At 46.1% G+C, this 13274-nt stretch overlaps 1 protein-coding gene across 2 annotated transcripts in view; it reads left to right on the forward strand.

Annotated features, from left to right (window-relative positions):
* The first annotated feature begins 976 nt into the window (after positions 1–976).
* The window catches only part of LOC135054966 (zinc finger protein 300-like), an 86867-nt gene continuing 74569 nt past the window's right edge, over positions 977–13274 (forward strand). Inside the window, exon 1 of one of the 2 annotated variants that reach the window (XR_010243606.1) lies at positions 977–1080. The gene's annotated coding sequence lies outside the window, so the exon portion shown is untranslated. The remainder of the gene's footprint in view (positions 1081–13274) is intronic. The other variant, XM_063958474.1, reaches the window with a different exon arrangement.

Raw genomic sequence — 13274 nt, forward strand, 5'->3', positions numbered from 1 at the left:
AATCTCTTTCCTCCTAGGTCATCGTGTCCGGGTCCGGCGAAAGATTCTTCAGGTCCGTTGAAGGTTCCGGTACCTGAAGGTGAGAGAGAGCGGCGCCTGGTGAGTACCAAAACTACACCTGTACGGCAGCAGGCACCACCACACGCACCGCAGCCTCTCTTACAGGGAGGCGGACTCCCGTCGGGCCCCTCCAGCAGCCTGGGATGTGGAAATTAATACCCGAATACCCGCCTCACGGAGCCACTGCGTGTGGCGCTGCTCATAAATACTAGTTTTAATTATATTTTTTACAATGGCGGCGTGGTCACACCCCCTACCCTCCCAACAAAAACAGTGTGCAAGTGGTCACTTATTATTAATTATTTATTTATTTATATTTTACTGCATTAAAAAAAATATCCCCCTCCCTATGCAGCCAGTGTTTGAAATACAGTAGATGAGCTGCAGCACCAGCAGTTATCTCCGTTCTCCCCCCTCATTCTGCCCAAATGTAGTATCAGCGGTAGGTAGGAGGCTGTCAGCCCTGCCCAGCGTTTCCCTGTGTGACAACAACGCCACTGTGCAGGGCTGACAGCCTCCTAGCAGTGCGGGAGCAGCAGCAGCTTTGAGCAGGGAGCCTGCAGACATCTCTCCCTCACCGCTGACAGTCCGTCCACGGACACGCCCCCCTGGCGGGGACGCGCTTACACAGCTCCCAAGCGGCAGAGGTCGCTGCAGGGAGCTGATCCGGTCCGGCGTTCCAGATAGTGCGATTTTCACCGCATCTCTTGTGGTAAAGAGGATGTATGTGAACAAAGATGGAAGTCAGTTGGAACGCACAACCCGGAAGTCAGTTGGAACGCACAACCTGGAAGTTAGGTGGAACGCACAACCAGAAAGTCAGGTGGAACACCATCCATGAATTCAGGTGGAACACACATCCAGGAAATCAGGTGGAACGCACAACAAGGAAGTCAGGTGGAACACACATCCAGGAAATCAGGTGGAACGCACTGACAGGAAATGTTCTATTGACAACATCCTGAGTGACAGAGGTAATAGCAAGAGAGGAGACAATTCTGATGTGACTGATGTGACCAGGTAATTACATTTATTACAGGTTGTTACTATATACTATATAGAGAAATATCAGTTGTTAGTATTAGTAACAGGAACACATAGGAAGCGTCTTGCAGAGTTGTGCCAAGTAAAAAAATTGGTGCTGTAGCCAATCAAGTTTTTACCCTCGTTCTAATGTTAGATTCACTATGTTTAATAGAGAATATGTGGTGAATATTTATATGTTAGTAGCACAGTAGAAGAAGCACATGTGTATGTTTATCAGTATTGTGCGTCAGATATTAGTCTTTGTGCCAGAGTTTTTCCCCCCCTCATATTTCTCTGACGTCCTAGTGGATGCTGGGTACTCCGTAAGGACCATGGGGTATAGACGGGCTCCGCAGGAGACTGGGCACTCTTAAAAGAAAGATTAGGTACTATATCTGGTGTGCACTGTCTCCTCCCTCTATGCCTCTCCTCCAGACCTCAGTTAGTATCTGTGCCCGGCCAGAGCTGGATGCACCCTAGGGGCTCTCCTGAGCTTCCTAGAAAAATAAAGTATTTGTTAGGTTTTTTATTTTCAGTGAGATCTGCTGGCAACAGACTCACTGCTACGAGGGACTGAGGGGAGAGAAGCAAACCTACCTGCTTGCAGCTAGCTTGTGCTTCTAGGCTACTGGACACCATTAGCTCCAGAGGGATCGAACACAGGGCCCGTCCTCGATCGTCCGTTTCCAGAGCCGCGCCGCCGTCCCCCTCGCAGAGCCAGAAGACGGAAGAAACAGAAGAAAACCGGCGGCTGAAGACTTCGGTCTTCAATAAGGTAGCGCACAGCACTGCAGCTGTGCGCCATTGCTCCCACAGCACACCACACGCTTCGGGCACTGGTGGGTGCAGGGCGCTGGGGGGGGGGCGCCCTGGGCTGCAATATGTATACCTTTAGGCAAAAGGCACATAATACAGTGTATAACACTCTATATGTGCCTAATCCCCTGCCATAAACTTTATTAAAAAAGCGGGAGAAGCACACCGGCACCATTTTCTCTTCACAGCTCCGCTGGAAGGACGCTTCCCAGGCTCTCCCCTGCAGTATACACTACAAGAAGGGTAAAAAAGAGAGGGGGGGCACATAAATTTAGGCGCAACTTGTGTATAATAGCAGCTATTGGGAAAAATCATTCAGTACAGTGTGCATCCCTGTGATATATAGCGCTGTGGTGTGTGCTGGCATACTCTCTCTCTGTCTCCCCTAAGGACTTAGCGATGACGTAACAGCTGTGGGACAGCCGGCTTCTCAGTCCGCGCCTGCCCAAGCATCTCAAAGGCCATCAGGGGCTCAAAAGCGCCCGCTACCTCAGATGGCAGACACAGATGTCGACACGGAGTCTGACTCCAGTGTAGACGAGGATGAGACATATACACAATCCACAAGGGGCATCCGTTGCATGATTACGGCAATGAAAAATGTGTTGCACATTTCTGATATAAACCCGGTTACCACTAAAAAGGGTATTATGTTTGGGGAGAAAAAGCAGCCAGTGACTTTTCTCCCATCTGATGAGCTGAATGATTTGTGTGAAGAAGCGTGGGTTTCCCCCGATAAGAAACTAGTGATTTCTAAGAGGTTACTGATGGCGTACCCTTTCCCGCCAGCGGACATGTTACGTTGGGAAACATCCCCTAGGATGGACAAGGCGCTCACACGCTTATCTAAAAGGGTGGCACTGCCGTCTCAGGATACGGCCACCCTAAAGGAGCCTGCAGATAGAAAGCAGGAGGCTATCCTGAAGTCTGTATATACACACTCAGGTACTATACTGAGACCTGCAATTGCTTCAGCATGGATGTGTAGTGCTGCAGCTGCGTGGTCTGATACCCTGTCAGATAATATTGATACACTCGACAGTGATAATATTTTGCTAACCATAGAGCATATTAAAGACGTCGTCTTATATATGAGGGATGCACAGAGGGATATTTGCCGGCTGGCATCTAGAATTAATGCAATGTCCATTTCTGCCAGGAGAGTATTATGGACTCGGCAGTGGACAGGTGATGCTGATTCTAAAAGGCACATGAGGTTTTGCCTTATAAGGGTGAGGAATTGATTGGGGATGGTCTCTCGGACCTACTGTGTTTCCCCGATAATAAGACACTGTCTTATTATTTTTTTTTCCAACAAAAAACACCATAGGGCTTATTTTCGGGGTAGAGCTTATTTTAATTAACATTGACAGCAAATTTAAAAAAACAGGTGCCACCATGCCCCCAGTCCTGCTTTTACAGCCCCCAGTCCTCCTTTTACAGCCACCATTCCCCCAGTCCTGCTTTTATAGCCACCATGCCCCCAGTCCTGCTTTCACAGCCCCCAGTCCTCCTTTTACAGCCACCATGCCCCCAGTCCTGCTCCTCACCTACAGCAATTTCCAGTTCCAGTTTCCAGTTATTCTTCTTGCTTTCTGCCAGCGCCACTGCTACTCCGCTCCCGCCGTGTATAGAAGCCGCGTGATGTGCGTGGTGACATCATGCGCAGGGCGCAATGCATCTCTGGGACTGGGAGCTGGCGTCTTCAGTACTGTACAGCATCCCTCAAGCAGGGCGGCGGTGAAGGGGGTTAGCGGGGGTGGAGCTGGGGGCATTGAATTTAGTGCACAGACTCGGGTAATGGGAATTTTGATAGGGATTATTTTCGGGGTAGGGCTTATTTTTGACCAGTTTCCAAAAGCAAGGGTAGGGCTTATTTTCGGGGTAGGGCTTATTATCGGGGAAACACGGTAGTATCCACAGCAACAGCTGGGAAGTTAACATTTTTACCTCAGGTTTCTTCACAGCCTAAGAAAGCACCGTATTATCAGGTACAGTCCTTTCGGCCTCAGAAAGGCAAGCGGATCAGAGGCGCTTCCTTTCTGCCCAGAGGCAAGGGGAGAGGGAAAAAGCTGCACCAGACAGCCAGTTACCAGGAACAAAAATCCTCCCCTGCTTCCACTAAGTCCACCGCATGACGCTGGGGCTCCACAGGCGGAGCCAGGTGCGATGGGGGCGCGTCTCCGGAACTTCAGCGACCAGTGGGTTCGCTCACAGGTGGATCCCTGGGTTCTGCAAGTAGTATCTCAGGGATACAAGCTGGAGTTCGAGGCGACTCCCCCTCGCCGTTACCTCAAATCAGCCTTGTCAGCTGCTCCCAGAGAAAGGGAGGTAGTACTGGCAGCTATTCACAAGCTGTACCTTCAGCAGGTGATAATCAAGGTACCCCTCCTTCAACAGGGACGGGGTTACTATTCCACAATGTTTGTGGTACCGAAACCAGACAGTTCGGTGAGACCCATTCTAAATTTAAAATCCTTGAACATTTATATAAGAAAGTTCAAGTTTAAGATGGAATCGCTCAGGGCGGTAATTGCAAGCCTGGAAGAGGGGGATTTTATGGTGTCACTGGACATCAAGGATGCTTACCTGCATGTCCCCATTTACCCACCTCACCAGGAGTACCTCAGGTTTGTGGTACAGGACTGTCATTACCAATTCCAGACGTTGCCGTTTGGTCTGTCCACGGCACCGCGGGTATTTACCAAGGTAATGGCCGAAATGATGATGCTCCTCCGAAAGAAGGGAGTCATAATTATCCCGTACTTGGTCGATCTCCTTATAAAGGCGAGGTCCAAAGAGCAGTTGCTAGTCAGCGTAGCACTATCCCAGGAAGTGCTGCATCAGCACGGCTGGATTCTGAATATTCCAAAGTCACAGCTGATTTCTGCGACGCGTCTGCTGTTCTTGGCATGATTCTGGACACAGAACAGAAGAAGGTGTTTCTCCCGGAGGAGAAGTCCCAGGAATTATCGTCTCTGGTCAGGGATCTCCTGAAACCAAAGCAGGTGTCAGTGCATCACTGCACGCGAGTCCTGGGAAAGATGGTAGCTTCTTACGAAGCAATTCCCTTCGGTAGGTTCCATGCAAGGATCTTTCAGTGGGATCTGTTAGACAAGTGGTCCGGATCGCATCTCCAGATGCATCGGTTGATCACCCTGTCCCCGAGGGCCAGGGTGTCTCTGCTGTGGTGGCTGCAGAGTGCTCATCTTCTCGAAGGCCGCAGATTCGGCATACAGGACTGGGTCCTGGTGACCACGGATGCAAGCCTCCGAGGTTGGGGGGCAGTCACCCAGGGAAGAAACTTCCAAGGACAATGGTCGAGTCAGGAAACTTCCATACACATAAATGTGCTGGAACTAAGGGCCATTTACAACGCCCTGAGTCAAGCAGAACCCCTGCTTCAAAACCAACCAGTTATGATTCAGTCAGACAACATCACAGCGGTCGCCCATGTAAATCGCCAGGGCGGCACAAGAAGCAGGATGGCAATGGCAGAAGCCACAAGGATTCTTCGATGGTGTTATGCACACCAGTGCCAGCAGGAATGTACTGGTGTCTGAACGGTGAGGGATGCAAAACAAATGAACTCACAGACAGACTGGGGAATATGACATTACATACACAGAAGGTGATAGGGTAACAAAATAAACACAAAGTGAACAGAGAAGCCCAAAGGCTAAGAAACTGGGTGTCTCCCTAGTATTAGGAATGCTCAGATGGAAAGAAGCAAGATGTAGTGATTTAATACGTAGAGAACCCGAAATGCTGTTGCTAAGGGCAACAGCAAAACCCTAAAGGGTTACCAACGGGTGTGGCAGTAAACTCCTTGGTCAGAGATGGAATAATAGACACAAGGAGAGTCTCCACAATCCTAGTCCTCACTTGCAATGCACTGGTTCAGCTTACTGCCACTAAACTGACACCTGAACACCTTGCACAGTGAGAAAGGATTTTGGCAGGCAAGTCTGAGAATACAGCCGCAAACCTGCTAGGTTCACAGAGTAGCAAAAGAACCCCAGCAGGTTAAACGACTGACTCCAGTCTTACTGCTAGGTCTGGATTGGCAGAGTGTAATACCAAATCCCAAGGCCTATTTGCAGTAAGCAACAAACAAATACAAAGTTTACACAGTACTAGCTAGCTTTCAGGAACTGACTAACCAACAAAGATTCAGCAGCATCTGCCTAACCTGAGAAGAGGGTTTATATAGCAGGTGCTGTCCACGCCCCACTCAGACCTCACAGACTGTGAGCACAAAAACCAGCACCGGATCCCCTGCCGTGCACAGAGCCTGTAACCACTGCACAGCAAAAGACCCGAACCGGAGTATCAGCTACGCTCAGGTTACTCCGCTAGCACTTGTCTCCCGGTTGCCATGACGACGTGGCAGCACAAAGCAGGAGACCCTAACAGATGGGCGGAGAATCACGTGATAGCACTGTCAGCAGTGTTCATTCCGGGAGTGGACAACTGGGAAGCAGACTTCCTCAGCAGGCACGACCTCCACCCGGGAGAGTGGGGACTTCATCCAGAAGTCTTCAAGCTGATTGTAAATCGCTGGGAACGGCCACAGGTGGACATGATGGCGTCCCGTCTCAACAAAAAGCCAAAAAGATATTGCGCCAGGTCAAGGGACCCTCAGGCGATAGCTGTGGACACTCGAGTGACACCGTGGGTGTACCAGTCCGTTTATGTGTTCCCTCCTCTTCCTCTCATACCCAAAGTACTGAGGATAATAAGAAAGAGAGGAGTAAGAACTATACTCATTGTTCCGGATTGGCCAAGAAGAACTTGGTACCCAGAACTTCAAGAAATGATCTCAGAGGACCCATGGCCTCTGCCCCTCAGACAGGACCTGCTACAGCAGGGGCCCTTTCTGTTCCAAGACTTACCGCGGCTGCGTTTGACGGCATGGCGGTTGAACGCCGGATCCTAAAGGAAAAGGGCATTCCAGATGAAGTCATTCCTACGCTGATAAAAGCTAGGAAGTATGTGACGGCAAAACATTATCACCGCATATGGCGAAAATATGTTGCTTGGTGTGAGGCCAGGAAGGCCCCAACGGAGGAATTTCAGCTGGGTCGATTTCTGCACTTCCTACAGTCAGGAGTGACTATGGGCCTAAAATTGGGTTCCATTAAAGTCCAGATTTCGGCCCTGTCTATTTTCTTTCAAAAAGAACTGGCTTCATTGCCTGAAGTTCAGACGTTTGTTAAGGGAGTGCTGCATATTCAGCCCCCGTTTGTGCCTCCAGTGGCACCTTGGGATCTCAACGTGGTGTTGGATTTCCTAAAATCACATTGGTTTGAGCCACTTAAAACCGTGGAGCTAAAATATCTCACGTGGAAAGTGGTCATGCTGTTGGCCTTGGCTTCGGCCAGGCGTGTGTCAGAATTGGCGGCTTTGTCGTGTAAAAGCCCATATCTGATTTTCCATATGGACAGGGCAGAATTGAGGACTCGTCCCCAATTTCTACCAAAGGTGGTATCAGCTTTTCATTTGAACCAACCTATCGTGGTGCCTGCGGCTACTCATGACTTGGAGGATTCCAAGTTGCTGGACGTGGTCCGGGCCCTGAAAATCTATGTTTCCAGGACGGCTGGAGTCAGAAAAACTGACTCGTTATTTATCCTGCATACACCCAACAAGCTGGGTGCTCCTGCTTCAAAGCAGACTATTGCTCGCTGGATCTGTAGCACGATTCAACTTGCACATTCTGCGGCTGGACTGCCGCATCCTATATCAGTAAAAGCCCATTCCACGAGGAAGGTGGGCTCTTCTTGGGCGGCTGCCCGAGGGGTCTCAGCTTTACAACTTTGCCGAGCTGCTACTTGGTCGGGTTCAAACACATTTGCAAAATTCTACAAGTTTGATACCCTGGCTGAGGAAGACCTTGAGTTTGCTCATTCGGTGCTGCAGAGTCATCCGCACTCTCCCGCCCGTTTGGGAGCTTTGGTATAATCCCCATGGTCCTTACGGAGTACCCAGCATCCACTAGGACGTCAGAGAAAATAAGAATTTACTCACCGGTAATTCTATTTCTCGTAGTCCGTAGTGGATGCTGGGAGCCTGTCCCAAGTGCGGACTCTCTGCAATACATTTATATAGTTATTGCTTAACTAAAGGGTTATTGTTATGAGCCATCTGTTACATGAGGCTCATTTGTTGTTTCATACTGTTAACTGGGTATAGTTATCACAAGTTGTACGGTGTGGCTGGTATGAGTCTTACCCTGGATTCCAAATCCTTTCCTAGTAATGTCAGCTCTTCCGGGCACAGTTTCCCTAACTGAGGTCTGGAGGAGGGGCATAGAGGGAGGAGCCAGTGCACACCAGATATAGTACCTAATCTTTCTTTTAAGAGTGCCCAGTCTCCTGTGGAGCCCGTCTATACCCCATGGTCCTTACGGAGTACCCAGCATCCACTACGGACTACGAGAAATAGAATTACCGGTGAGTAAATTCTTATTATATACCTGCACTATCCCAATTTAAACAAAAAAGGTTGCGGCACAAGTAAAAAAAAATTATATTCACCTGTCCGGTGGTCGCTATGGCTCCAGGTGGCTTCCCCTCCATCTTTAAACTGAGGAGGAGGCTGCTGGGAGATGTAGTTCTCCCAGCTGCTGCCTCTGTGGGGGGGGGGGGGGGGGGTGCCACTACATGGGGATGGCGGGTTGTCACACACACACACACACACACACACACACACACACACACACACACACACATTACAACACTCACAGTCACAATATACTCACCGCAGCTGCAGAAGGCCGGATCCCAACGTTGGAGGAGAAGACACCACTTCGGAAGGTGAGTAGTTACTAATTAAGCTAATTGGAAACTTCCAATTGCATAATTAGTCCTCAGGATAGGGTGCTGCCAGGGTTCCATTAACAATTTTAGGAAAAATCAGACTTGCGCTGGGGGTGCAAGAAAAAAGACGTTGTGATTTCAATAGAAATATTCTGTCCTGCAATTGAATAGCAAACCCATGCTGCTGAGGGAAAAATCCCATGCCACAGGGTTTTTTAAATATCCCTCCACCTAAGTGTTAAATTAGTTCACTTCATATTCTAAAATTTTTTACTGATGTTCTGAGTAGTTTTGTTACACTAACCTTAGGGAGGCTCATGTTCTGAATATATATATATATATATATATATATATATATATATAGTTACGGTTCAGAACGGCACTCGTAGGACTTCATTCAAATGAACAGGACATCACCCCGTCTTGGCAACGTTTCGGTTTTATTGAAAAACCGTCATCAGGCTTACATGATGTAAGCCTGATGACGGTTTCTGATCCGTAACTATACATGCAATTGCTTTTGCTGGAGAGGGCACCGGGCGTTTGAACTGTTGTACACTGAGGAGTGCCGGGTCTGGAACTGGTTATATATATATATATATACTCTCCCAATGATAGAATCACTCCTGGACTGCCAATCCGGTGAAGAAATTAAGGTGCTTTATTCAACGTTTCGGGTAATGCCCCCCGTCATCGGGACACACAACACACATAGTGCAAACAACAGTGCTTAAATACAACAAGTGTAACAACTTACAGGTCCCCAGGTGTCCATTGCCGCCTCCCATCGTGTGTCCCAGTGTCTTCCGCCCCACTTCCGGTCTCGACTGTGACGTCATGCCGATAGTGACGTGCGCCGGCCCACAACGACGGAGCTGCATCGGTTTCCATAGCGATGCGGCTACAAACGTCACATCGCTATGAAACCTTAAAAACCAATGAAAATCATTACAAACCAGCTTGTCATCTAAATACAAATACATTCTTGATAAAAACAACATTGATATAATAGACAGTGAACAGGAGTTAAACCAATCGTGACTCTTTGTCGCCATCTAGTGAAAAAAACCTTTTATGACAAGGTGGATAAATTCACTTTTCCAAACTTGTGTAATGAATATGGTGTGTAAAGTGCTAAGTGCTGCATAAACAAAATTCTAATAAAAAAATAAATAACAAATGATATTTTGTGCTGATATCAAATGCATCAGTTACAGGTTGTTGCATTATGCCATTACTTATAAGGGAGTAATACACTAGTTGTGCAATAAAGAAGGAGTTGTAGGTTCCATACTATCTGATGCATTTGATATCAGCACAAAATATCATTTGTTATTTATTTTTTTATTAGAATTTTGTTTATGCAGCACTTAGCACTTTACACACCATATTCATTACACAAGTTTGGAAAAGTGAATTTATCCACCTTGTCATAAAAGGTTTTTTTCACTAGATGGCGACAAAGAGTCACGATTGGTTTAACTCCTGTTCACTGTCTATTATATCAATGTTGTTTTTATCAAGAATGTATTTGTATTTAGATGACAAGCTGGTTTGTAATGATTTTCATTGGTTTTTAAGGTTTCATAGCGATGTGACGTTTGTAGCCGCATAGCTATGGAAACCGATGCAGCTCCGTCGTTGTGTGCCGGCGCACGTCACTTCCGGCATGACGTCACAGTCGAGACTGGAAGTGGGGCGGAAGACGCTGGGACACACGATGGGAGGCGGCAATGGACACCTGGGGACCTGTAAGTTGTTACACTTGTTGTATTTAAGCACTGTTGTTTGCACTATGTGTGTTGTGTGTCCTGATGACGGGGGACAGTACCCCGAAACGTTGAATAAAGCACCTTAATTTCTTCACCGGATTGGCAGTCCAGGAGTGACTCTATCATTGGGAGAGTATGTCTGAGGTTGGCAAGCCTCTGGAGCGCACCCTGGCAAGTTAGTGAAATATCCTGTGGAGTGCCAGCTGTACAAGTTGGGTATATATATATATATATATATATATAAAACAAATGAAAATAGGCGCCTCCTAGTGTAATATTGTCAAATCTTAGGTACCCTTCACCAATAGCCACACTCTAGTGAATTGAAGGAGTACCGTATTAGGTGGAATTCCAACCACCTGATGATAAGTTGTGTATCACTCTGTCACAAATCTGTTATCTCCCTTGGTATCAGTATCGTCTAGGCAGGAAATAACTTGGTGGTGTTCTGACATATGACCAGTCTCATGCATAAAAGATAAAAAGCAGGAGCACCAATAGTGTAATACGTTTAAAAACACATTTATTGAAACAAAATTCCTAGGTATGTAGTTGCCCGTACCATATGAAATAATAAAATCAGCTTATCTGTAAAATGTAGTCTCAGTCCACAGGATAAACCTCACTCAACGCGTTTCGTCCGATGCATGTAGCTGGACTTCCTCAGGAGTGTAGTGGACTGTGTCCACTGTGCATGTATTTATACCCTGTTAATTAGTCCTAATAATGGGCTGGACCAGAACCTTCATGTTACAGGAAGTGACATCACTTCCGGCCGGAATTAAAATAATACGTGTATAGGAATAAATTGAAAGGGAATTGATAAATGTATTCAAATAGACATTAGGTATCCCATGGCGCTAGTGACCCGCGCCGCACTACTCTGTAGCCATCAGTGTGGACGATCATTTCCCCTGGCCCGCCGCGACCGCCGGAAGTCACAGCCGGACCGTACGTCACTTCCGCCCCCACTGCTCCCGACTTCAGAGCGCCCATGGCGCATGCGCCGGTTTGGCCTTCACAGTGCCGCCTTACCTCGCCGCGCCCGAACACTTCCCCGGAAACAGGATAGCTCAGGATGTGTGTCAGCACAGGAACAGCGCCATGTTTTTGGAGACCAACGAAACATGTTAGAAACACTAATAGGATTGGGCAAAAAATAGCATTGCTAATTTGACAGTAATCACCGTAATTGTTTAAGTAAAGAGATGCCCAAGTTCAATTATATACTGTAAACATAGATACTCATTATTGTGCAAAATAACACATGAAAACTATTAATTAAAACAAGCTGAAAATTTGCTATGCAGTAACCTCCGTAAACATTAAACAAGACAATATTGTAGTGTAAATGCATTGATCCTGAAATATGTGTACTCGCATAGTTCTTAGCTTGGTTTTTGATAGATTAATTGAGGTTATGTGTCAAGATGATAAATATTATAATAGAGTGAAATATAAAAATATGTAATAATGTAGAAGGGAAGCATAATTAGTTAGTGAGACAATACATAATATATATAGGTTAGTGAAGGTAAAAATATGAGTGGATGTATAAACATTCAGGCAGAGTAAGAATTGATCACAATTAAAAAGCCAGGCACATAAAAATACATATAAAATCATATGAATATATAAAATAAACATATAAGATCTGGATAAATTTTATAAAAATGGAGCAATTTCATAATTGTCATTTAGTCCTGTAGGTATTAGGGTTTTAAGTTCGTGTATCCAGAACATCTCTCTCTGAGACACTTTCTTCTCTCTGTCGCCTCCTCTTGGACCCAATTGGACATTTTCAAGAGTTCTGACCGTAAGGCCCTTGACTTCTGAGCCGTGGAAGAGTTTAAAATGTTTTGGGACAGAGTGAAAGTCTTGTTTGTTTTTAATGCTTCATACATGTTCCTGGATGCATAGTTGTAACTGGCGTTTCGTCTTCCCTATGTATCTCAATTTGCACGGACATTCAATCATATAGATTATCCAAGTTGTATTGCATGTGGTCCTATCTTTTGGCCTGTATGTTTTAGAGCCGTCTGAATTCATAAATGTTTTTGGTTGAGGATGAACATACTGGCAAATGTTGCAGTGTTGACATTTGAATAGTCCTTATGCGTCCCACAGGTTTCTTTCCTGTCTAATGGGGGGTAGCATACTGGGTGCAAGATGGTCCTTCAAGTTTTTTGCTTTTTTAAAAACCACCTTCGGTCTCTCTGGTAGGATTGCACTAAGGACTGTGTTCGTCTTGAGTATTCCCCAGTATTTATTCAAAATCCCTCTGATTTGTCTTTCTTGGCAATTGTAGCATGTTATGAAGTTCAAGCCTTGTTCTTCATTTCCTTTAGTTTTATATTCCAAAAGGGTGTCTCGATTGGTGGTTTCTGTTTTCAGTAATGCTTCATGTATTAGCTCCTTAGGGTATCCTCTTTCTAGAAATCTCTCACCGTACAGGTTTAGTTGTTCCTGGCAATTTTCCATTTATTGCAATTCCTTTTTATTCGTCAGAATTGTGAATAAGGAATATTGGTTTTCCACTTTGTTGCGTGGCCGCTTTTAAAGTGCACATAAGAATTGCTGTCCACTTTCTTTACAAAATTCTTCGTGATCACCTCAGTGCCATCATTTGTTAAAACCAGATCTAGATAATCTATTTCAGTAGTGTTTAATTTATAGGTAAAAGATAGGTTATAATCATTTCTTTTGATAAGTGCCATAAAATCATTAAAAGACTCCACTGTTCCGTCCCAAACCAATAGTATGTCATCAATATACCTTT

Source organism: Pseudophryne corroboree, chromosome 3 (genome assembly GCF_028390025.1).
Source record: "Pseudophryne corroboree isolate aPseCor3 chromosome 3, aPseCor3.hap2, whole genome shotgun sequence".
Classification (NCBI taxonomy): domain Eukaryota; kingdom Metazoa; phylum Chordata; class Amphibia; order Anura; family Myobatrachidae; genus Pseudophryne; species Pseudophryne corroboree.